Source organism: Enhydra lutris, unplaced genomic scaffold (assembly GCF_002288905.1).
Source record: "Enhydra lutris kenyoni isolate GAN:26980312 unplaced genomic scaffold, ASM228890v2 scaffoldscaffold25, whole genome shotgun sequence".
NCBI classification, from domain to species: Eukaryota; Metazoa; Chordata; class Mammalia; order Carnivora; family Mustelidae; genus Enhydra; species Enhydra lutris.
This window is the reverse complement of record NW_019154109.1, coordinates 10,402,482-10,429,731: the sequence shown is the minus strand read 5'-3', so window position 1 is coordinate 10,429,731 and position 27,250 is coordinate 10,402,482. Positions and strand designations below refer to the sequence as shown.

At 34.8% G+C, this 27,250-nt stretch overlaps 1 pseudogene; it reads right to left on the bottom strand.

Annotated features, from left to right (window-relative positions):
* Positions 1–21,103: 21,103 nt before the first annotated feature.
* Positions 21,104–22,095, bottom strand: LOC111151030 (annotated as a pseudogene).
* Positions 22,096–27,250: the final 5,155 nt, after the last annotated feature.

Below are 27,250 nucleotides of genomic sequence, written 5' to 3'. Positions count from 1 at the left end.
TACTTAGAGGAGTCATCTTTAATCTCCCAAGTTTAAAATGGTGACTTTCAGAATTGAAATCTTAATTTGATTTTAATTCAGAATTCAGAAGTCAGGGAAATTAAAAATTTTGACTCTTGGTGACTATGTTGCTGTGAATGGTCAATCAAAAAATCCTTAATCCTGGACATGGAATTAGTCTAAATTATTATCGGACAGAGTTGAATGTATAATCAAAGTTATTGATCTACTAGCTTTAGGTGGATGCAGGCAAATAGAAACTTCGTCCATTAAACATTTAGAGCAGTTTCTATTGAAACATCTTGATTTCCTGAGTTTTGTCCTTGAGAACAGCTGAAACTTATTGGACTGTAAAAGCAAAATTACCTGGAGCAGAAGGTATTTTTAAACACATGTTTTCCCAAAGTAGGCAGCTGCTCACTGAATGGATTCTTTGAGCACTGCTGTGCTCAGCAGTTAACTTTCTTTACTTGAAGGTAGCAGGGCAAGAAAGACAACCTCAACACATTGTTTTTCTATTATTTTTACTATGTTCCAAGTACTATCAAAGGGCTGATCTTGACAGCAAAGAAATTATCAAAAACTCTTGAAGAAAAGGGAAGTTCTTTTTCTCAGGTGAAAATATTAGCAAATCTTCATAGTCACTTTGGTCTTTGTCTAAAGAGTAGCAAAGAAAGTCTGTCTATATTGTCTCTACAGAGAAAGGGAACTTTGCAGAAAATTTCTTTTCCTTTAGTTGTTTTAGCACTTGTATTTAAAATATTAATTTGTACTTTCATTTATGCAATAATGCACTGACATTGTAACATTGAATATAATTAAGTCAAAATGAAGATAATGTTTGTATTCTTATCACATATTCTGCCTTTGTACATATGGATGTGCAAATGCACCTATTAGCTAATTGCTTATAGAAAATGTTAATGAATGCTAACACTTTTCATAGCTGTGCAAACCTACTGTCACATATGATAATTAGACTAGGCTACAATTATTTATCACCATCTAAAATTTATGTAGCATCCAAATGTACTACTCCATGATTTACTGTAGCATTTGAGACTTGTATTTAATAGGTGTTTATAATTAGGAAGATAATCTTTTTTTTTTTAAATATTTTATTTATTTATTTGACAGAGAGAGATCACAAGTAGGCAGAGAGGCAGACAGAGAGAGAGAGAGAGGAGAAAGCAGGCTCCCTGCCAAGCAGAGAGCCCTATGTGGGACTCGATCCCAGGACCCTGAGATCATGACCTGAGCCGAAGGCAGAGGCTTATTAACCCACTGAGCCACCCAGGCGCCCGGAAGATAATCTTTTGAAGTTGAAGTCAAGAAGGTCCTAAATTAGGTTGAGTGAAAAAGGAGAATTTTTGGATAAACAGAGGAAAACAAATTCCAAATTGGGATACCAGAGAATCTAACCATCAACCAAACTAAGATTGCTCCTCTCCACAGTCTAATAAGGAAATGACTAGACATTTATTTTTGCCATCTCTGATATCCATTTATCAAGAGTATAATGTCTTTCTGCTAGATAAACATGAAACATGTGTGGAGCTATACTGATTTACACATGCTGCCCTTAAAACCTAAGACTGCTCCTCAAAGGTGCCTTCCCAGGAAATTCCCTGGTGAGTGAATGGCAGGTAACTAGACTCAACTCAAGAATAACTCGTTCTTCAATTATGTCTTTCTTTGGGTATGACCTCCAATTCTCATCTTAGTATTTCCTTCTCTAGTCTTTTTGAAATGTGTTTAACTGACACACAAACAACATTTCTTTCAGTTGTTGGTGGCTCTCACACTATGTAGAAATAAACCTTTACCAAACTCTTAACGTCCATGAAAAAGTGTTGTTATGCCTTCAGTGGTTAATATTGATGTACAATAACAATGATTTAGTTGTGGTTCATTACATAGAGAATGAGAGGTTACCTGATTTGGCAGGCAGAACAGTGGTCTCCCAAAGATTTCACATTCTAATCTCTGAACCTATGAATATGTTGCTACAAGTGGTAAAAGGAACTTTGCTGATATGATGAAAAACCCTGGATAGGAACATTATCCTAGATTGTCTCATTAGGCCCAGTATAATCACAAGAGTCCTTAGAAGGAGGAGTTAGAGGGCCAGAATCAAAGAGATGTAACAATGGAATCAGAGATTGAAATGATGTGTATTAAATTTTTTTTAAGATTTTTTATTTATTTATTTGACAGAGAGAGATCACAAGTAGACGGAGAGGCAGGCAGAGAGAGAGAGAGAGAGAGAGGGAAGCAGGCTCCTTGCTGAGCTGAGAGCCCGATGCGGGACTCGATCCCAGGACCCTGAGATCATGACCTGAGCTGAAGGCAGCGGCTTAACCCACTGAGCCACCCAGGCGCCCTGAAATGATGTGTATTGAATATGGAGTATATGGAAGGCAGGCAATCTGTAGATGCTAGCAAGGAAATTGATTCTTCCTTAAAACCACCAGAAAGAAATGCAGTAATATGGGCACCTTGATTTTAGCCCAATATGACCCATCTTCTCCAGAACTGTAAGATGATGATGATGATGATATTGATGATGATGATGATAATGATAATAAATTTATGTTATTTTAAGCTACAAGTTTGTGGTAACATGTCAAAGCAATAATAGGAAACTAACACACCCCATACAGAATATTCTATGCAGAAAATAGGAACTAAGAAATTTTACTGAAAGAATTCCCCAGTGACACTGGATGAGATAATAAATTCAGAAATGAGGGGCACCTGGGTGGGTCAGTGGGTTAAAGCCTCTGCCTTCGGCTCAGGTCATGATCTTAGAGTCTTGGGGTGGAGTCTTGCATCGGGCTCTCTGCTCAGCAGGGAATCTGCTTTCCCCTCTCTCTCTGCCTGTCTGTCTGCCTACTTGTGATCTGTCTGTCAAATAATAAATAAAATCTTTAAAAAAAAATAAATTCAGAAATGAATTGAATTGCTAAGCCACACTCCTTAGCATGTAAATATTTATCTATTTATCCCAGGAATTATTTACTCCAGTAGCACTTTTTTCCCCACTGCTCAGTCTTTGTGAACTCTCATGATTTTCTTTTAACTTGTCTCAATAATTGTGTCCCTGTAGTCTTTGGGATTGGAAACAGGTGACCTCTCCTTTAGTGATCTTATCCAAGAATTAATAGGAAATATACTACTGATTTATTTTTACCTTTAAGTTTGTAAATGATATGGAGAACTAATCTTGTTATGCAATATATAAGCATTTTGAGATTTTTCTATACACATTCTTATAACTACTTATAACCTCACTCTACAGATGTAACATGGACTCCTACCTATAAATGTCATAAACCTCTTGTATCACTTAAGACTAAATCTCTGTCATTTATGCACTTTCCCAAATCTAAGTGGGCAAGTTATTCTCTTCTACAATGGGACATTAAAGAGTGTCAATCTAAACAATAATCTCTTAGAAATACAAATGACAATGTCATAAAAATCCCAAAACACTAATGACTCTTTAATCATGCTAATTAAGACCTAATTTACATTCTTCTTATCTTTGGTCCTTTGTAATCAGTACTTAAAAAAAAAAAAACTAAATAAAAGAAAAACTTTTAGACAACAGGCTCATTTCATAATGTTGTATTATTTATGTCTTACCTGATTTTTATGTCTAAATCCTTCAGAATTATTTTATTTTGTTACCAACTGCTCATGCCACTTGAATTTCAAGCATATCTTTTTCAACATCCAAGAGCCATGGGGAAAATACCAAAGCAATTTATTACCTTTAATAACTATTAACTTTATTTATATTTCAATAGAATAAAACCTCATTTTCAAAAGAAGTTTTTCTACTTTAGAGCTGATGTACAATGGATAAATGAATTTACAATTAAGTAATTAGTATGAAGAGATCTGAATGACTAGTGATTATTCATCAATCAGGAAAGGTAATTATATTAGTGCCTGTTATGCCCCAATAGTGGGTCCATGATTAAAGGAGAGAGACTGATACAAAGCCAAGGTCAAGCAAAGCTTTATTTCACGCCAAGCATCAAGAATCAGACAGACTGTCAAACAGACCAGTCGGGCCCGGCCCTTACAGAGATGACCACCCCTCCCTGCTTTCCAGACTAACTTTTATAGAGCGAAGGCCATGTGGTTGGGCCTGGCCACACACAGGTGGCTAACTGAATTACAATTCATCCCACAGTAGCCATGGAAACTAGCCCTTCACCTTGGTAGCTAGGAGACAGTATGTGCCCCCACTGATCAGATGTCTCCAACTGGCCTGACCTACCCTTGTATTTGAGCTTTGTTACCTGAGGCTGGTTTCCGGGGGCCTTGTTTTTAAGTAGGTCCCCTGGGGGAAGGGGAATAGGGACAGTTTAAAGCTCAATGGAAGCCTCTGGCTAAAATATAAAAATATAAAATAGGTCCTTACAGTGCCTTATAGCTGTGGAATTAGTTTCCAAATTATACTAAAATTATTGGCTTAAAAACAACATAAACTTCTTATCTTCTAATTCTATAGGTTAGAAGTCTGACATGAGGCTCCCTGGGCTAACACCAAAATCTCTTTTCTGGAGGTTCTAGGGGAAAATGTGTTTCATTGTATTTTCCAGCATTTAGGGGTTGTTTACATTCCTTGGTTATATCCTCCTTACTCCCTCCATCTGCAAAGTGACCAACACTGACTGCACCTCCCTCCATTCTTCAATATTCACATCTCCTGCTGAGTCTAGCCAGGGAAATTTTAATTTTCAGAACCTATATAATTAGATTGGTCCCTACTTGATTGTCCAAGATCCTCTCCTCATCTCAAGGCTTCCACTTAATCACATCTGCAAAGTCCTGCCTAGTACGTAAAGCAACATATTCACAGGTTCTGGGATTTAGAGTGTGAATAAGGAAGTCACTGTTCTGTCTATTATAGTGATCTTCTACAGCATTTCATTTATTTTTTTTAAGATTTTACTTATTTATTTGAGAGAGAGAGAGAAAATGAGAGTGAGCATGAGAGGGGGAAGGTCAGAGGGAGAAGCAGACCTCCTGCTGAGCAGGGAGCTTGATGCCAGGCTGGATCCTGGGACTTCAAGATCCTGACCTGAGCTTAAGATAGTCATTCAACCAACTGAGACACCCAGGTGCCCACATTTTTATTTATTTATTTTTTATTAGTGACTTGAGAAATTTGAGAAAGATAAAAGGTAAAGGAAAATATTTGCTGACAAAATGAGTGACTTGGGCTGATAAAATATTTGTTATTCTCAGAGACAACTACAAATTCCTGCATTTTTAAAAAACCCAAACCAACTACCAAACTGAGAAGAAAACAGAGAAATAAAAGAACTATGTAGAGAGAGGAGTTAGGGCTTTCAGCTAAATTTAAAAACAGTATGGGGACGCCTGGGTGGCTCAGTTGGTTAAGCGGCTGCCTTCGGCTCGGGTCATGATCCCAGCGTCCTGGGATCGAGTCCCACATCGGGCTCCTTGCTCATCAGGGAGCCTGCTTCTCCCTCTGCCTCTGCCTGCCATTCTGTCTGCCTGTGCTTGCTCTCTCTCCCTCTCTCTCTCTGACAAATAATTAAATAAAATCTTTAAAAAAAAAAATAAAAAAAAAAAAAAAATAAAAACAGTATGAATCAATTCAATCACATAATATATCTGTTTGAAAAGGCAAGACACTGTCTGAAGCCGTCTTTATACAAGTACAATTTTCAGAACATGGAGTGTGGTCATTTAACAGACGAGGACACAAGGCACTGATATAAAACAGAATGTGTCTAGAAGAGAGTGACTAGAATGAGAAGTAGAATGAATTTATACTGGATGAGGAACAGTACAGACAACAAGAGGTTATAAACCAGGAGTGATAAGAATACTGTGGTTCTCATTACACACTATCAATCCTGTAAAGGAAACTGGTATTTAATAAGAGGATTTTCTCTTGCCACTTTAATTTTCTCACCTGATTGTTGCAATCTTATTATTATATTGGTGTAAAAGCTTTAAATATTTTTGAAGTAAAGTAGGAACCTACCTGAATTAAACTCCCAGGCATAAACTATGAAGAATGAATGCTTATGAAATAGCTACCTGGACAATAATATTTTCGATGGAATTACTACTATATTCAGAACCATTGAGTTACATATTTCTAAAATTTGTTACAATTCTAATTTATGAGAAAGGTGGGGATATAATCCTGATTAATTTGTCAAAGGGCATTTTAACCATATCAACATCGTTTATCTTGGTAACTTTCAGTTTATCATAATTCCTAAGGTTGATGGACAAATAAATAGAAACATAAGACAAATTTCAGATAAACAAAGAAGAAGGTTTTAATATAAGTATGTCCCATGCAATATTTGCTCTTCTTCGGAAATTCAAATTAAATGTACCTCCTGGGGGACCTGGGTGGCTCAATGAGATTAAGTGTCTGCTTTTGGCTCAGGTCATAATCTCAGGGTCCTAGGATCTAGCCCCACACTGGGGTTCTCTGCATAGTGAAGAGCCTGCTTCTCCCTTTCCTTACCCTCCCCCATACACCCAGCCCCATGCTTGTGCTTGCTCTCGCTATCTCTGTCAGTATCTCCGTTTCTCTCTCTCACATGAATAAATAAAATCTTAAAAATAAATAAATAAATAAACTGTATCTCCTGTATTTATCTCTCAATCCCAATTAACAAAATACAAACAGAAAAAAAAAAAACAACCATTGTGTTGTAAGAAAAATTATTCCAAAACTTCAAGATTTGCTTCAATGAAAAATAAAAACGTGTGAATCAAGTATGCTTGATGATTGCTCATTTTTCATTTGCCATTGCTTTCTGTTTATCTTCATCCCCTATCTGTAGATGGCTTTTCATGTATTGCAAATGATTGCTATTATTATTATTAAATAAAAGGAACCTGAAGTCTCTGAAAGGTACCAAAAGATTTGATTTCAATGAAAAAGTTGATCTGATAAAAACAATTTAATCTGAAGGAAAAAGAAAAAAGAACTCTATCAAAGAACTTGAAGTTGTAAAATATATTAGTAAATATATAATGATGATGCATCCACGTTTCCCTCGCTTGGAATCCAACATAATTCTCATCTTATCCACATGTCAAAAGTTTAGGATTTGCCTGCTATTTTGGAATATTAATAAAGTTGTTTCATTAAACATGATGAGTTCAAGGAGGAAGCATAGAATAATAGTTTAGAGTTTAGAGATATAACACACAATCTCATTATATTAAATAAAGTACAAGAACAAAAAACAAAAACTGATAAAATACTCATTTATTAACATATTTACAACACATAATTTCTATTATGGTGTGCGCATAAATCTGGGGAATGTTAAATTATGTTGGAAATGCGATTTGCCACGATATAAATATAAATGGATTTTGAGGCATTATATTAAGTGAATTAAATCAAAGAAAGACAAATACTGTATTGCTCACTCATATGTGGAACCTGAAACAGCTGAACCTTTAAAAAAAGCTGTGGGTGACACAGTCATTTAAGCATGGGAATCTTGGTTTCAGCTCAGGTTCTGATTTCAGAATTGTGAGATTGAGCTCCTGTCAGGTTCCCTGTTCAACACGGAGTCTGCTTAAGTTTCTCTCTCCCTCTCCTTCTGCCCCTCCCTCATTGCTCTCACTCTCTCTCTCTCTCTCAAACAAATAAATAAATATTTTGAAAAATAAAAAATAAATTAAAAGCTGAAAGCAAATAAATAGAGCTTAGTGCTGACTACCAAGGGCCAGAGGTGGGGAAAATAGATGTTAGCCAAAGAGTATAAACTTCCAGCTCTAAGATGATTAAGTTCTGGATAATCTAATGAGTATAGTTAACAACTCTGTACTATATATTTGACAGTTGTTAAAAGAATAGATCTTAAAAGTTAATTACCACCAAAAAGAATGGTAATAATGTGGAGAGATGAAGATCTTAACTAACCTTATTGTGATAATCTGTAATATATACATGTAACTAATCATCTCATTGTACACCTTAAAATTTATATATGTTGATACAGAGGGTAAAGAAATTCATTTCCCAAATGGCACACATAAAATTGGTAAGAAAAAGAAATGTGAATAATAGCCAGAGACCCAGCATAAGAACTGTCTGGAAGTGTTGATGCTATACAGACACTCTGAAAATAATGTTTTTAAGTCTTTTGACAAGACAGCTAATGGACAAGTGTTATTAAAAAAAAAAAAAAAAAGGCAATAGGTCATGCCTAAAATCACGCTATAATATTGCTTTCCTGCCATTGAATTTAAATGTGGTACTGTAGGTGCCTGGGTGGCTCAGTCAGTTCAGAGTCTGCCTTCAGCTCAGGTCATGATCCCTGAGTCTTGGGATCAAGTCCTCCATCAGGCTCCCTTCTCAGTGGGGTGTCTGCTTCTCCTCCTGCTCTGTCTATCCCCACTACTCCTGCTTGTTCTCTCTCTCTCTCTCTCTCTCAAATAAATAAATAAAATCTTTAAAAAAATTTTTTAAATGCGGTAATGTAATGTCATCAGTCCTGGGTCACCTTATTTATTCGTGCTTACTTGGTTCAGCTCCCTTAGGTTTCCATACTTTCCTTTATGTACTGGTATTATAATTCACTGCACTATGGATTTTAATTTTACACTACTTGCTCTTGGGTTTTATGTTATTGCTATTTTATATTTCCAAATAAAATTACCTCTGACTACTCTTAAATAAGCCTAATGGATAATAAATATTATATAAATTCTACAGCCTCTAAAAAACAAGGCTTAATAATCAGGCTAAAATGCAATTGGTACTTTCATTGAACTAATAACTTAGGAAAGATAAATTTTACAATGACCCAGAATGAAAGATGAACAAATTTTAATGAATAATTTGGAAATTTAAAAATGTATGGCATGTTAATGAATATATGTTCTACATAACAATGTTATTTTTAAAGAATTCTTTAAAATAATTCTAATACTGTAAGATATATTTAAGAATAACAAAAGTGACACTGAAAATAAATCAACTAGTAAGGCTTCAGAAGATATTTTAGAAATTTATGGGGCCCCAAGTTGGTCATTTCAGTAAAAATACCTGATTCTGTTCCAAATCTGTGATCATTGGCAAGTATGTGGGTTTATTTGTATCGTTCTTAACAATACTGAGATCAACATGTATGCCAAATGTTATTCTATAAGTTGTATACATGTTATCTCATTTAATATTTGATGGCACTATAAATAAGTGCTATAATTATCCCCATTTTGGAGATGAGAATACTGAAGGTCAGATAATTTTCTCAATGTTAAATACTGAGTAAATTGGTGAAGTCACATTTCAAGTCTAGGCTCACTGGTTCATTGGACCAAATCATTTCTGGTATCTATTAATATGTCAGAGATTCTGTCTTATGCAAATTTATCATATTATTATAAAGTTGAGTTTGAGAAAGATGCACTTAACAATACTTTAGGTGTAGCACCCTCTAAATACTTTCATATAGCCTCATACCAAGGAAGTCAAACAGGTACCTTCCTGGTCACTTAGTAGTTTTAAATGTTTTTAGCAACAATATCATTACTACTCTTGTGGAAATAAAGAAAAATGTTGCCAGTAATGTACAATGACTTGAAGGATTCCCAGATATGTGATTTTCCTATGTCTTTCCAGCTCAATAACAATAAAATAAATAATAAATTTCTTAAAACTAATTACAATGGAGTTTTATCATTGACATAAAACACAATTAAAGAACAGTTATATAGGAGGGAGAAAAGGAGAGGAAGAGTGAAGAAAAAAGAGAACGAGAGAGTATTAAAATCATAATGTGATCATTCTACCTACTGGTCAACCCATTGGGTATGTGCCATAAAGAAGACTGCCATGTCTACCATCAGCCTCAGTTCCTGAGCACTTCCCATAGTAAGAGGATCTAGCCTCAGAGAGTATGAATTTCACTTTTAAAGTTACTGTGAGTAAGTGTTATGTAAGATAGTTTCAATTACTTTATCTGGAGCTTAAGTGAAAAAATGAGAAGGACTTTGTTTCAAAATAGGAGAGAAAAAGGTTGATCAAATTTTTTGAGTAAGCGTATGTCAGATTACAATGTGGTACCTAAATATGATCTCATACATGTGAAGAAAAAGATGAAATGAGATTTAAAAGGACTGACAAGTTTTCCTGGAAGGTCTCATCCAAATAGAATCTCCAACTAATTTCTCTTTTCCAAAAGCCTTTGGAAAAATATCAAAATTCTCCTTCCTTGCTTATTTTGCTCTGTAGTCAATTATCAAATATACACTTGTTCCCCTTGGACAAATAACAACTTGCCCAAGTTCAATTAATAAGCCACAAACTATACTAAGATAATTGGCAAAGGAGATTGAGTTTAGGTTCTCTAGATCCATCCATGTTGTCACAAATAGCAAGTTCTCATCCTTTTTTATGAGAGTATTATGCTAAGTGAAGTAAGTCCGACTGAGAAAAACAAATACCATTAAGATTACACTCATATGTGGAATCTAAAAAATAAATAAATAAATAAATAAACAAAAAGCAGAATCAGACCTATAAATACAGAACAAACTGATGGTTGGCGAAAGGAAGGAGGATGAGCAAAATGGGTGAAGGGGAGTTGGGGTATAGGTTTCCAGTTACAGAACAAGTAAGTCAGAGCAAAAAAGGGCACAGCATGGGGAATATAGTCATTGATACTGTTATAGCACTGTATGGTGACACATGGTAGCCACACTTGTGGTGAGCAGAGCAGAACATATAGAAAAGTGGAATCACTATGTTACACACTTGAAACTAACATGTGTATTGACTATACTCAGAAAATTTAAAAAATATATATATATATACGTACATATATATATGTATGTATGTGTGTGTATATGTATGTGTGTGTGTATACACACACACACACACACACACACACACACACACACATATATATATATATATATATTTTTTTTTTTTTAGCCAGAAAGCACTGTATGGAAATTAGATACATTTTAAATTTTTGGAAATCATAGGATGAGGGATAAAACCTAAACTAATCTTTTCTGCACAAAATGTGAGTCTCATGTAGGTGAAGAATTGTGTAGGATTTGAGGTTATTCCTTACTTCAAACCCAACAAATTATCCTGCCACAGTAGCATGGAAGACACAAGACTCCTGGGACTTTACACTCACAGATCATCATGCAGCATGATCTTGACATTCATATCATTTCCTTTTGTCTCTCCTCTCCCAGTTCCATAGGGATGTTGCACACTCAGTTGTATATCAGGGCTGCTAACAAACTTGCCCAACTATGCTCCCAAAAGTAGATGTTATTTTAGTTATTCTGCTTAAGAAACAATTCTGAACTCTGTTGTCAAGGAGGAGACACTATCTCTAACTTCCTAGGCTGTTTTTTAATATTCTTGAAAAGGTGGTCCAAAATGGAATCTGATACAAGATGTGAAGAAATGTGAGACACATGGAGAGCTGTCTCCAGACATTGTGCTCACATCAAAATTCTTTGGGAAGAATAAAGTTTTCTTAATGAGGAAGTCATTGTTTATGGACTGGATAGCATAGTGAACTCATATTTGTGTATCAATGTGTGTGCTATGGAACATAAAATTAAACATAAGAAATTGGGGAATTTTAGATTATTTTTATTATACATTATTATTATTATTTTTAAAGATTTTATTTATTTATTTGACAGAGAGGCAGGCAGAGAAAGGGGGAAGCAGGCTCCCACTGAACAGAGCGCCCAATGTGGGGCTCAATCCCAGGACCCTGAGATCATGACCTGAGCTGAAGGCAGAGGTTTAACCCACTGAGCCACCCAGGTGCCCCAGATTATATATTATTTTTATACTGAGTTTTAATGTAAAATGTGTTTCCCCCTCCTTCTTGATTAATTTACAAAACTTCTAAGAGCTATTAATTGCTTTCAGTATTGTTGTTGAGTTGCATATAAGACAGAGGTGGTTCATAGAGGTTAAGTAAATTTGTCTGAAGTAACAAAGCTAAGAGCTTTTTTTGTTAAAATGTACAGTACTGTTTTATGAAAATAATTGCCCAAAATTGAGAGTTTCTCACTCTACTACAGATATGAAGATTTTAAGAGTAAATGATATTCATTTTTTTCTCTACATATTGCTTTTTATTTTTTTCTGAAATTTTCAATGCAGATTAGAGTTAGTTGAAGAATATAGTCTCCTTTGAGAAGAACTCACAAAGTTCAGAGGGAAGAATAACTTCTAAGGAGATAGAACCATACCAAAAGAATTTCATTTCCACCATTTATTAATACTATAATCATAGTTAGGACTTAATTTTTTGGAACCTCCTTTTCCACATTGGCAAAATAGGGATGTTATTAGTTACCATAGAGCTTTATTCTACAAATTAAATTATATAGTATATGTAAATTTAACAGCACATACTAAATATTCATTAAATTGGAATGATAATTTTCATATTCTGAGTAAATTAGTTATTTCAACTCCATTTTCCCCCTTCTGTTTTCAAGCTATCTGACATAAGGCGTCTGAGTTGTTTTAGTAAATTAGAAGACAGAATTTTTTTCAGATAGAACTGCTCCATTAACTTTTTTACAGCATCATACATCACTTTTTAAAAATAAATAATCCAAGAGACCTTTTAGTCATTAACATGTTGGTTTGTGTTCTAGTTCGAACACATGATTTTAGTTCAACAAAATATGTTGGTTGTTTGGGTATTTTATGTGACATGCCAATGCATCTATATCAAATTATAGTTTTATGGTCATCTTATAACTGATTATAAAAACTGAAGATGATGTGAAATTCTTTAAAAACACTTTCTAACTATGTCTTAAGATTATTCTCATTCTATTCTTTATATGAAACTAGTTTTCCAGTACACGTGTATTTTCCTCAATTTTTGTTTCACATTCTATGATTTTATAGATATTTTGTATATTTTGAGTGGTGTTTCATTTATTGTTTAAATCAGTAGCAAGTGTGTTCATTTTTTTTTTTTACTAAGATTTTATTTATTTATTATTTATTTGAGAGGGAGAGCAAGGGAGATATTGATAAAACGAGTGGGAGGAGGGACAGAGGGAACAGCAGACTCCTTCTTGATCAGGGAACAGCAGACTCCTTCTTGAGCTGGGAGCTCAATGCCGGTTTCCATCCCAGGACTCTGGGGTCATGACCCGAGTCGAAGGCAGACACTCAACTGAATAAGCCACTCAGATACCCCTAGCAAGTGCATTCTGATAAAAATATTACTATTATCTTTTGAATTGGTAAAAGTGAATAGATGTAAAAAAAATTTTGAAGGTGAATACATTTTTAATTGTAGCAGTAAAGTAGAACATTTTAACAACATTGTTAAATTTACATAATGTATTGTTATACAGTTCACATAAAAATGGATTTGATATGTCTCAATATGTCATTATAATAAAGTAGATAATCAAACATACACAGTTTCCTTTTTTTTTTTTTTCCCCTACACAAGTATTAGTACTCTTTGTACCAGGGATATACCAACTAAAGCTGGAAAGTCAAATCTGGCCCACTACCTGTTTTTGTATAAAGTTTTACTGAAACACAACCAAATTCATTCATTTATGGGTTGTCAACACATGCTTTCTCATTACAATGGCAGAATGAAGAAGTTATGACAGAATTCATATGTCACTCAAAGCCAAAAACATTTATTTGCTAGTGTTTGCAAAAAAAGAGTTTGTTGGCTCCTGAATAACACAATTATACATGTATTATTTGCAAAACACAAAAGAAGTTTACCTTTACATTATCTTTGTTAAATATACAAATGATATTGAAACATATAAAAACTAAAGCAAGAATGATTCTCATCCACTCTCAATCTTACCTACCATCTCTCTCATCCTCAGAGAAGACTCTTCATTGCTCATTGTTAATTCACTTAGACCATTTAACTTTTAACTACCCAAAGTGTATTTTTATGGGTGCCTGGATGGCTCAGTCAGTTAAGTGTCTGCCTTTGGATCAGGTCATGATCCCAGGATCCAAGGATCATATCCCACATTGGGTTCCTTGCTCAGCAAAGACCCTTCTCCTTCTGCCTGTTGCTCTCCCTGCTTGTGCACTCTCACTCTCCCTCTAACAAAAAAAAAAAAAAAAAAAAAAAAAAAAGAAAGAAAGAAAGAAAGAAGGAAAAAGAAATACAAGCTACATCAAAGTAAGAGGAACTGCTAGAGATAAAAATATAAAATCTGAAATAAAATATTCCCTAGGTTTAACAACAGGTTAGTTACTTCAGAAAAAAACAAAGTGGATTCAAGAAAGATATAGCAATAAAGCTATAATTAAATATAGAGCAATGCTGAGAACAGAACAGGGTTTTGATAAGCAATAAGAAAAGAGCAATTTATTTAAAATATATATTATCAATTTCCAGGAGAATAAAAGAGTAGTAAAATATTTGAGAAAGTAAGGCTGAATATATTCAAAATTTGCTTAAAAGTATAAACACTTCAGTCAAGGTAGTCAATGTAGGTGGAAAAAGGTAATATATTCTTATAGATAGCTAATGTAGTACTTTTGCATGAAAATGAAATGTATTTCTTCTAAGACTAAGGCAAGAATATCCACTCTTAATATTTCCATACAACTTTTTACTAATAACCTTCAAGCCAGTGGGATAAAGCAATAAACACAAATTACATGTAGATTAGAAAAGAAGAAGTAATAAACTCTTTATGTTGCAAAGTTTATGTATAAAGAAAATTTTAAAACAGAAGTTTGCAGACTTTTCTTAAAGAACCTGTCATTAAATACTTTAGGTTTGCGGCCCATACCATCTCTTTTGCAAATACTCAACTCAGTAAATGTAGCTTGAAAGCAGCCATCAATATCTAATCAGATGGCTATGCCTGTATTTCAATAATTTTGCTTACAAAAATAGACCAGTGGTATCAGTGAAAATGTAGGAATAAGGAACCTCCCCAGAAATACCTCCAAAATAACAAAAACTGCCAGAATCAACCTTATGGAAAGTGGAAAATAGTCTAAGTCTTATAGCATGGAAGTAAGTGTTTAGCTAGGATAAAGGCCATTGAAAATGGGATAATATATCCTTGTGGCATATTAACAACCATCACCCTATACCACTTCCCAGCTTGATGGTGTTCAAATGGGGCAGCCCATGTTCCTGGTATGGATAGCTAGTACTTGAGTGGGCAAAGCAGATCTTGATACTGGGGAACTGAGTTTATTTTGAACTGACTGGGGTTTTGTCCTGAAGGACTGTTTTAGAGAGCTTCCTTTTATTTTGTCTAATATGGAAACTGTAAGTTTAGAGAAGCTCTGTGGTTCCCAAAAACAATAAAAGCCAAATGAAAAAGAAATTTCTACTTGGGTGGAGAGGGGACAAGTGAGAAAAAAAAAAAAAAAAGGAAGAGAACAAACAACAAACAGACCAAATTTCTGTGAGAAAGGCCAATTTCTGAGTATTGTGAGGGAATAGGAATTTTTAAAGCTACTATGTATATGGGGGAACCTAGGGCAGATGAATGTCCAGGTTAGTTAACATGCTCACAAAAGACCTGAGAAGACAACAAACTTCCAACCATGGCTTGTCTTTAGGCTCAGAACAAGTAGGAAGCATAAGCTAGATAGAGTGGCAAAGGGCCTAGCTAGACTTTAAAGGAATGCCCCGACAAGTCAATTTGCAAAAGCTTGAAGAATAATATTTTACTTTGCTTTGCTTGTTTTTTCTTTCATTTTCTTTCCCTTCCTCTCTTTGCCTTCATTCCTTTTCTTCTCCCTTCTGTCCCTTTCTTCCTTCCTCTTTCTGCCTACATGAGTTTCTTTCTTCCTTTTTCCTCATCAATCTTTTTTTTTTGCATATAGTACTCAAAATCTCCAATTTTTAACAAAAATTTACAAAGAATGAAAAGAAACAAATAAATATGATCCATTTACAGGAAACAAGAAATTAATATAAATCATATAAGAGCAAGTGCAGATGTTAACTTCCTAGATGAAGACATTAAATCACTTTCTTAACTGTTCTCAAATAGCTAAAGGAAACAATTGACAAAGAGAGGAAATGGAAACAATGTATAAGTAGAGAATATTAATAGAAAGATAAAGTATAAAGAGGACCATAGAGATGGTAGAGCTGAAAAGCACAATAACTGAAATGAACATTTCACTAGAGTTCAACAGCAGATTTGAGAAAACAGAAGACTGTCTCAATAAACTTGAAGATAAGATAATTTAATCAGTCTGAGGAGAAGAAATAAAAAAGAAAAATGAACAGATCTTAAGGATCCTTGGTACACTATCAATCACACTGACATATACATTATGGAGTTCCAGAAGAAGAAGAAAGAAAAAAAAAGGCAGAATATTTGAAGAAATAATGGCCAAAAATTTCCCAGATCTCTTGAAATATATCAAGATATTCAAGAATCTCAATAAACTTTGAGTGGGATAAACAAAGATATCCACACTAAGACACATCATAATAAAACTGTAGAAAGTCAAAGATACACAGAATCTTAAAGCAGCAAGAGATAATTGACATCATCCTTCTCAAGTTCCAAAAAATGGAAGAGATAACATTTCCTAACTCATTATGTAAGGCCAGCATTACCCTGATACAAAAGCCAAACAAAGACATCACAACTAAAGAAAACTACAGACCAATATCCCTTATGAGTGGAAAATTGTATACAAAACATTAACAAACTGAATCCAACAACATATTAAAATAATTATATATCATGACCAAGTGGGATTTATCCCAGAAATCAAGGATGGTTCAGCATAATAAAGCTAATCAATATAATACACCACATTAGTAGAATGAAGAGGAATTAGGCACAAGATCATCTCAAATGATGCAGAGAAGGCATTGGGCAAAATCCAACATTCTTTCATAATAAAAACACTCAGAAAACTAGGAATAGAAGGGAACTTCCTGAAATCCATGACTACTGTCATGCTCAATGGTAAAAGATAGAAAGCTTTTTTTCCCTAAGATCAGACAAGATAAGGATGACTGCTTTTGCCACTCTATTTACATTGCCTTGGAGGTTCTAGCTAAAGCAATTTGCCAATGAAAGAAATAAAACCCATCTAAATTACAAAGTAAGACTTAAAACTATCCCTAATTGCAGATGGCATAATCCTATGTAGAGAAAATCGTTAAGTGACCTACACATACACCATATTATAACTAATAAATTCAGCAAAGTTGTAAGGTACAAGACCCACCAACAAATCAGTTGTGTTTCTATACACCAGAAATGGACAATTGGAAAAGGAAATTTAAAAAATAAAAATGAAAACAATTCAATCTACAGCAATATTCAAAAGAACGAAATATCTCAGAACAAATTCAATGGAGAAGGTTAAAGACATACAAAGAAAACTGAAATATTGCTGAATGAAATTTAAAAAGATCTACACAAATGAAAGACATCCATGTTTATAGATTGGAAGACTTACTGTTATTCAGTTTGAAATGCTACTCAAAGTGATCTATGGTGATCTATAGTATCAATTCAGTTTCTATCAAATTTATTGAATCCCTGTTTCAATGGCTTTTGGGGAGGCAGAAATGGAAAAGCCAATCCTCCAAAACAATCTTGAGAAGAAAAATAAATTGGAGCACTCACACTTCTATTTCTAAACTTATGACAAATATACATTTATCAAGATTCTGTGGTACTGGCAGAAGGATAGACATATGGATCAATGGAATAGAATTAAGACTCCAAAAATAAACTTTTATTTATGACCACTTCGCTTTCAATAAGGGTGTCATCACCATTCATTTGGCGCAAGAATATTTTCCTCAACAAATGGTGCAAGGATAACTGGTTATCTGCATGCAGAAGAATGAAATTGGACCTCTAACTTACACCATATACAAAATTAACTAAAAATGTAACAGAGATATAAATATAAGAGCTAAAACAATTAAACTCTTAGGAGAAAACAAAGGTAAATCTTTATAGCCTTGGATATTGCAGTGAATTTTTAGATGGGACACCAAAAAATGAATAAAAGAAAAAACAGACTTCAGACTTCAGCAAAATTTAAAAATTCTGTGCCAAGGATGTTATTAAGAAACTGAAAAGACAACCTACAGAATGGGAGGAAATATTTGCAAAGTTCATATCTGGTTTGGTTCTAGTATGCAGAATACATGATAACTTATACAATAATATAAAGACAACATCAAATTTCGGAAAGTAGTAGACATTTTTCTGGAGAAGACAAACAAGAGTTCAACAGGCACATGAAAAGATGATAAATATCATTAGTCATTAGGAAAATATTATTCAAAATAAAGTGACTTACCGACTCATTTCTAGTCTCTTTCTGGGCCTCTAAAAAGATACATTATAGGATATGATGCTTTTCCATATAGAGCTATGTTTTATTTTGAAACTTTTTTCTTTCTGTTCTTCCAATTCTGTGATTTCTAAGTATCCATCTTCAAGTTCACTGACCCATTTTCCTAAATGGCCCAATCTGATATCATGGCATGGCAATCCAGCAATTTTTAAAATTTCAGATTTTATATTTTTATGTCAGATTTTATATGTACTATATTTTAGTTCTAAAAGCTACTTCATTATATTTAATTTTTTGTAGTTTCCTACTTATTGAAATACCTATCTGTTCACTAGTGAGTTTGTATTTAAAATAATTGCTTTAAAGTCTTCTTATTTTAATAAAAACATTTAGGTCATCTCAGAGTTTACCTCTATCTGGGTGTTTTGTTTTTATTTTTTATACATGATTGGAAATGGAGAGAAAAAGCCATGAGCTAAGGAAATTAGAAGGCCTCAAAAAGCTGGAAAAGGCAAGAAAATATCCTCCCTACAGCTTCCAAAGAGGAAGTCAGACTTTCAATACCTTGATTTTACCCCAGTAAGACTCATTTCAGATTTTTGACATATAGATATATAAGATAATAAATATGTATTGCTGAAACTGCTAAGTTTGTGGTGTTTTTTTACAGTAGCAATAAGGAATGAATAAGCTTCTTAATCAGCTGACATCTGATAGCTAATTTAACCTATGTTTTAAGGTCCATATCAAGAAAAGAAAGATGGTAAGTATATTAAACTCAACAGTTTATTAGCAAGATTAATGAAGTAACGCACATAAAATACTTATCTCCATGCCTGGCAATTGGAAGTGTTTAATAAATGTTCTTTATTCAACAAAATTTATTGAGCATCTGCCATTTATTAGTCTCTATTCTAAAGGACGAAAATACAGTGAAGAATAAAGGAAAAAAATTGCTGCTCTTCTATCATTTAAATCCTAGTGATAGCAACAGCCAGTTCTTAAAGTATTTCTCTGTGTTTCAATCACTTTTCTAAATGTCTTACATATATTAATTCATGCAATCCTTAAAACAACCATATGTGATAAATTCTATTATTATCATTCCTGCTTGACAGATTAGAAAACTTACTCCCTTGAAGTAGAAGAGCTAGGATATGAATCCAAACCATTTGTCCAGAGTCCGTGCTCTGAAATTCTAAGTTGTCTTCTTTCTGGACTCTGATTATTATGTAATTTAATATTCAGTGTGAAGGGCTTAATTGTGACATGAGAGAATGCATTTACATATACTAAAGAATGAAAACACTATGATGATTTTTTCTAGAGAGTATGTTTATAACAATAACAGTGAATGAAATTGACAGCTGATTAGAGCACAATCACAGTCACACTCTTTAATAAAGCATTTGCTTGATTTTCCTACTTTAATGACAATTATAGAAAAGCAAATATATGCTTTAATATTACATATGGTTTTCCTTTAGGTTTTTTTTGTTTCAATCTTAATTTATGTTTAAGTCCCATTTAATTTTCTTCTTCTAATTACCAAATATCTACCAAATTACCAAATATCTAATTACCAAATACCAAATATTTTTGTCTCCTTTTAATTAATTAATTTATTTATTAAAAAGATTTTATTTATTTGACAGAGAGAGATGACAAGTAAGCAGAGAGGCAGGCAGAGAGATGGTGAGGGGGGACCAGGCTCCCTGCTGAGCAGAGAGCCCCAAAGCGGGGCTCTCGATCCAGGACCCTGAGATCATGACCTGGGCCAAAGGCAGAGGCTTAACCCACTGAGCCACCCAGGCACCCCTTTTATCTCCTTTTAAATTCATTATATTTGAAAGAAGGTGGTTTCTAAAAAAGTTTAAAAAAATACTTCCTGTGGATGAATTTTACCTTTTTTCGTTTCTAATTTGTCAGTTTCTATCTTAGTTACAGTTATTTTGCCATCTTTCTAGATTTTTTTTTCCGACTTCTACTTCACCATCATGTAGCTTTTTTATTTATTTATTTTTTTTTCTGGCTTCTTTAGTAACTAGCATGTACCTCTTTGAGGATATGTGTTGACATGGGAAGATGTCTAAGCCACATTGATGGAGCTTTTAAAATTTTGTGAAGGAGGGAGCTTATTAAGATATTCCTGTATATGTAGATAATCACACATACATATACTTAAATATGCTACATATGTTTGTGCATATATAAACTGCATAGATGATACTTAAAAATTGGTGTATTTCAACTGTGGATTTTTTTTTAATTTTTGCTTTTTAAATTTTTCTACAATGAACATATATCCACTATTTATTATTTTTGAAAGAAAAATTATTGAAATGTTAACTTGATCAATAATATACAGTGCTACATGGAATCAAAATTTCTTCAGAATGAAAGTTGTTCATTGGATTTAGCAATAAATAGATTTATTGACACATCTACAAGAGTAGTTTCAAAAAAGTATTGGTGACAGAGACCACCACATTTGGCTAAGAATTAAAGGGCATTTATATATCAAATATTCTGCAATTAAGTTGAATTTTGGGGGGACTGGGTGCAGTATAATTTATTGATAGTACATGACAAGATAGGTCTCCCCATGTCCCTCTCCTTCTTCAGAGTGTCTGGGATGGAAACTGTGGGGAGGTTGGGAGAGTCTCAGTGTTTTGGGGGATGATTTGAGGGGAAGAACTCCCTAGTACCCAAGAGGTTTGCTCTTCCTCTTTCTCTTGCTGGGGCTTGTGGTCCAGGGGGCTCTTACTCCTTAGAGGCCCTATGGGCCATAAAGTCTACCACCTGTTGCTCTAGCCAAATTCATTGTCATACCAGGAAATAAGCTTGACATGGTGGTCATTGAGGGCAGTGCCAGCCCCAGCATCAAAGGTGGAAGTGGGTGTCACTCTTAAAGTTGCAGGAAACAACCTGTTTCTCAGGATAGCCTAGGATGCCCGTGAGCATGCCCTCTGATGCCTGCTTAACCACCTTCTTGATGTCATTGTATTTGGCAGCCTTCTCCAGGCAGCAGGTTGGATCCATGACTGACATGTTATGGGTGGGAACATGGAAGGCCATGCCAGTGAGCTTCCTATTCAGCTCAGGGATGACCTTACCTACAACCTTGGCAGCTCTAATAGAAGCAGGGATGATGTTCTGGGCAGTCTTTCAGCCATCATGCCATGGCTTCCCAGAGGGACTGTCCACAGTCTTCTGTGTAGCAGGATAGCATGGACTATGGTTATGATTCTCCCCCATGATGCCAAAGTTGTCATAGATGGCGTTGGCCAGGGAACCAAGCAGTTGTGCAGGAGGCATTGTTGACAACCTTGAGGAAGCTGTCCTACTTCTCATGGTTCATGACCATTACGAACATAGGGACATCAGCAGAAGGGACAGAGATAATGACCCTCTTACCCACCATTCAAGTAATCCCAGCCTTCTCCAAGGTGCTGAAGACCTTAGTGGACTTCATCTCATACTCAGCACCAGCATCACCCCATTTGTTGTTGGCAGGATCTCTCTACTGTAAGATGGAGATTGGCTTTCTATCGATGACAATCTTCCCATTTCAGCCTTGGCTGTGCCATTGAATTTGCCATGGGGAGAATCACACTGGAATTGTAGAGCATGTAGTTGAGGTCGATAAAGGGGTCATTGATGGCAACAATTTCTACTTTGCCAGAGTTAAAAGTAGACCTGGAGACTAGGTGCTCTATATGGTCAAATCCATTTACTCTGACCTTCACCATCATGTCTCGGGGACACAGATGGCACTGCACCAGAAGATGCAATTGTCCGATGGGAAGGAACAAAGAGCCTAAAGTTGAAATTTTAAATTAAAAGGAATCAAAAGGCAATAAAAATATTTAGATAAGTAAAGGACAGTCTTTTAAAAAAAAGTGTGACCATGAATCAAGAGAGGACATACATTTGTTGTTATTGTTTTTCCTGATGGTAGAGATTGAACATACCCCCTATGCTGATTTGGGAGAATGGTTGAAAATCTAGATGAAAAAGGATAAATTTGATAAAATAAGATTACAGAAGGAGGGGGGGAAATAGATGGAATTTAGCTCATGGGGAGAAAGGTAGGTCTTTGAAAGGAGAAATACTTATTTCCAGTGAGCAAGGATGAAGAAAACCGATGTTATAGAAATGAAGGATGGGGTATGAATTTTGATCTAGAAAAGGAACAGACAAGCGATCAGCTATTTTGAAATATTTGTAAGATCAAGAACATTTTTCCTTTTGTTCTGTAATTTATACATAAGCAGCAGTATGTTTTTATGGATATAATTAATGGCCCAAGGCTAATCTTGGCTAACAGAAATGTTGTTTATGCCTAAGAGAAATAAGAGGAGACCAGATAAAACCCCGGACTTATGCCTTGTTTTGAAAAATTGCAAGTATTCTTCTGGTAATTCTAAAAGTCCCACAGTAACAATATTTTTGAAAATTACAATCCTAAAACAACTTAAGCTGTTTCATTTTCTTTGGCTAGATCTATTATAAGAAATCTACTGCCCTGTATGGACTACTCCTATCTCTGCTACATACACTGACTTCTACTCTTTAAAATCTTTAACTCCTACCCATAATGTTCATCTATAAAATACATTGGAAACTGTGAGTTATGGAAAGAAAGGTGCCTATTGGTGAGGTAGGGAGGGAACAGCAATATTCTATTCTCATCTCAAGAAATCAAACACTAATGTGTGAGAGTTTGGAGGAAGGAAAAATTACCTACAGTGTTCTTTGATAAGGCCCTTCTACCTCAATACTATAAGACAGAAATAGCTATAATCTCCTGTGAACTCTGTGGGTAGTCAGACTGAAATGTGTAAGGCTGAAGGGTACATTAGCAATAATGATACTTTGTAGCCCCATGATCATAATACTATAATAGCAGGCTTAAGTTCTAAACTCTGAAAAATTGATGTTAGACTTATTTTCCCAAATAGTGGCATATTTTCCTTTTTGTTATGCTTTCAATAATATTTTAATGGGAGTTTAGAGAGGAATAGATCACCGATCAATATTTCAGGCTAAGGCCATTTTAACCTAAGTATTGACAGTATGTCTTTTACCATTTTGCCCATTTTTTTTTCCTTTGAGGCACTCTGTGCCCTGTATTTCTCTTAGGAGAATATATGTCTAAAGAAAAGACACAATGAAATGAAGAGGGGGAAGGAAAGTTGAGAGGAAGAAAGGGAGAGAGAAATGGGAATGGATTCTTCAAACTCATAATTTAAAGAAAGAACGCACTTATTACCCCAGATTACAGATTTGAAAAACAAAGAAGAAACATACAATATTTGCAGCAAGAACACCCACTTCTCTTTTCCCCCTATCTACTATCCTTGCTCCAGGTGGGAAAGAGGAATTCTTAGTGGAAGCAAAGAAGGAGGGAGGCTGTAGGCTCAGAAGAGTGGGATAGGACTATCAGGGTCTTTGTGGACAGAAATGGAAAGACTATCATGGGATGCCCCAGTTATTACCTCTGTGAGTCCATCACTATGCCCCAGAGCCCAGACAGTTCCCACAGAAACTTGTTGTTCATGGCAACACTTACACTGCCTGAATCTGAGAAGCTACCCAGATTGTCTTACCAGCTACCTGGCTTCGGGTCCAAAGCTGATCATCCATCAACTGCTGAAAGTCTAAGATACTCACCATGCTCCAAGACCTGAGTTCCTTTCTACCTCCTCCATGTATTAAATTTTTTCCATCACCAAGGACATTCATAAGTCCCTCGAGAAAGAGAATGGACTCTTACACATCTACTATTAAACTTAGAATAGTGTCTCTAATTCTCAACCAATAATTAAGTCTCCCAAAATCTGATATAGGAGGAAAATCTCTGCTAGCTTCTCTACTTCCCAAACCAGTATTTGGGTCAAATTAATTGGCACTAGCTGGAGATCTTTCCCTGAAGTAGCACTGGGATAAACTATAGTCTTGTTAGAGAAGTTGAGGAAACTGGATCTAATTCTGAAAGCGATTGGCAGCATTTGCTGTATTTTAAAGAAGACAGAGTAGCAGGGTTTTGCTTGTTTGTTTTTAATTTTAGGAATATCACTCTGACTGCAGTGTGGAAAATATAAATGGTAAGTGAGGTTAGGAGACAGTCGAAGTAGTAGAAGGACCTTGGGGAAAGACTCTTGCAATGACAGTATGTAACCTTGAAAACTTTCTTACCTTCTTGAAAGTTTATTTTAAAAATGAAAATAATAATTGACACATAATTATATCATGAGATTTCAATTGCTTTGTTCCTATGACTACTTGACATTGTGCCAACTGACTATAAACTTTTGCCATCAAAGTGTTAATTCCCTAAGGGTAATGTGTACAACTTTTTTTTATACAGATGTCTTCCTGTACATTCATAATAAGCACTTAAAGCCTTCTTCAGTTGAGGATGACTACCTATGTGTGTAATATTTATCAATGTATAAATAATACTATTTACTATAGTCTTAATTACTGTGGGTCTCTACAATTTTTAAAATATATTTCTTTATATGTAATGGCTTTTTTATAAGAATGCTCTACCTAGAGTACATACCTGCATTTACAAACAATAGAATATGTGAGGAAAGTATATTTCTAGAAATATTTTGGGATGCATAAATGTATGATACATACAGGTCTAAGATAAATGGGAAGATATGTAAAGGAAAACATTGATTCATGAATATATGTAATGCCCAGATATCAAATGCACTGAAGGTCATAATAATTTAAATCTATATTTAGCCATTAATCAAATTTCCCTTATGACTTATTTTTTTAATGCACTTACATAAGTAATGGCTTTACTATGATCCCCTAAATTTCCTTGTTGTAATGCTTAATCTTTCAAACTTGGATAAAAACTTACTTTTGGAAGGAAAAGAAAAAGCTTTTAATTTGAAACTTTGGGAGTATTATTCACTATGGTCTATAATTTGAATAGGTAATTTGTTTAAAATTATATTCCTTAAATTGATTTTAAATAAAGTACTGATGCAATTGCAAAGGAAACTCAATGAACTGCATTGACAATTTAATCCAAAATTCATTTTTGCTGATGGACCAGACAATAATCATAAATTTAGAAATAGTAGTTATCAAGATCTATGACTGTTTATCAAAACAAATTTCCATTATGTAACACAAGGTTGACTTCTAGGTATAGAAATTTCTTAAGTTTTGGGACACCTGGATGGCTCAGTTGGTTAAGAATCTCACTCTGGATTTCAGGTCAGGTCTTGATCTCAGGATTGTGAGTTCAAGCAAGAAATCTCTTAAGGCTAAGCTATAGGAACTTTTTAGAAGCAGTATGTATTCAATTTAATAAAATAACTTTTTGTACTAGAGGTGTGAAAGAGTATTTTATTTCATATAAGCAGTTATTTTTTCAAGTACCAAACAAACCTCATGTATAGTTAATAGGAGGATTTAAAATATTCACTCTTTAAGGGGCACAAACACCCTAATGTTCAGAGCAGCAAAGTCCACAATAGCCAAACTATGGAAGGAGCTGAGATTCCCCTCAACAGATGAATGGATAAAGAAGATGAAGTCAGGGCACCTGGGTGGCTCAGTGGGTTAAAGCCTCTGCCTTCGGCTCAGGTTATGATCCCAGGTTCCTGGGTTAGAGCCCCACATCGGGCTCTCTGCTCAGCAGGGATCCTGCTTCCCCTCCTCTCTCTCTGCCTGCCTCTCTGCCTACTTGTGATCTCTGGCTGTCAAATAAATAAATAAAATCTTAAAAAAAAAAAGAAGATGAAGTATATATATACAATGGAATATTACTCAGCCACCAAAAGGATGAATACCCACCATTTGCATGGACATGGATGGAACTGGAGGGGATTATGCTAAGTGAAGTAAGTCAAACAGAGAAAGACAATTATCATATGGTCTCACTCATATGAGGAACATAAGCAGTAGAATTGTAGACCATAGGGGAAGGGAGGGAAATCTGAAAAGGGAGTAATCAGAGGGAGAGGAACCATGAAAGACTATGGACCCCAGGAAATAAACCAAGGGTTTCAGAGGGGATGGGGGTGGAGGCATGGGGTAATAGGGTGATGGGTATTAAGGAGGACATGTGGTTGTGATGAGCATGGGGTATTATACACAACTAATGAATCATTGAACACAACATCAAAAACTAATGATGTACTGTATAGTGGCTAACTGAACATCAGGGGGGATGGGGGTGGGGGCATGGGGTAACAGGGTGATGGGTATTAAGGAGGACATGCATTGTGATGAGCATGGGGTATTATACACAACTAATGAATCATTGAACACAACATCAAAAACTAATAAGGTACTATACAGTGGCTAACTGAACATAATAAGAAAAAGGAAAAAATCAAAACTGAATTATTCATTCTCTAGTTATCATTTGTATGTTTTCTATCTAACAAGAAGGAGTCAACACAGCAGTTAAGAGTAGAATCAAACTGTCCAGCTCCACAGCCTAGCTGAGGGATCCAAGGGAACTAAGAATACCTGTGTCTCAATTTGCTCATTTCTAAGAAGAGAATAAAGGAACTTATTTCATAAAACTGTTGGAAAGGTAAAATAAGGGCCTTCACATACGTAAGGCCCTTAGAATACTATTATACACACACACACACATACATACACACACAATATATATATATACACACATATGTCTATATGCATGTATGTATATAGACATATGTATATATGTATGTATATAGACATATATATGCACATATATATGTATAGATTATGTATATATATACACAGAGAGAACTTTATATTAATAACCTATGATTATTTTAATGGTTTATGTAATATAGTTTATGATGTCACAAAGAGTCCACAAATCTAGCAATCAAGCTAGGGTAGAGCACATGAAAACTATTTTAATGTCATGTGCCA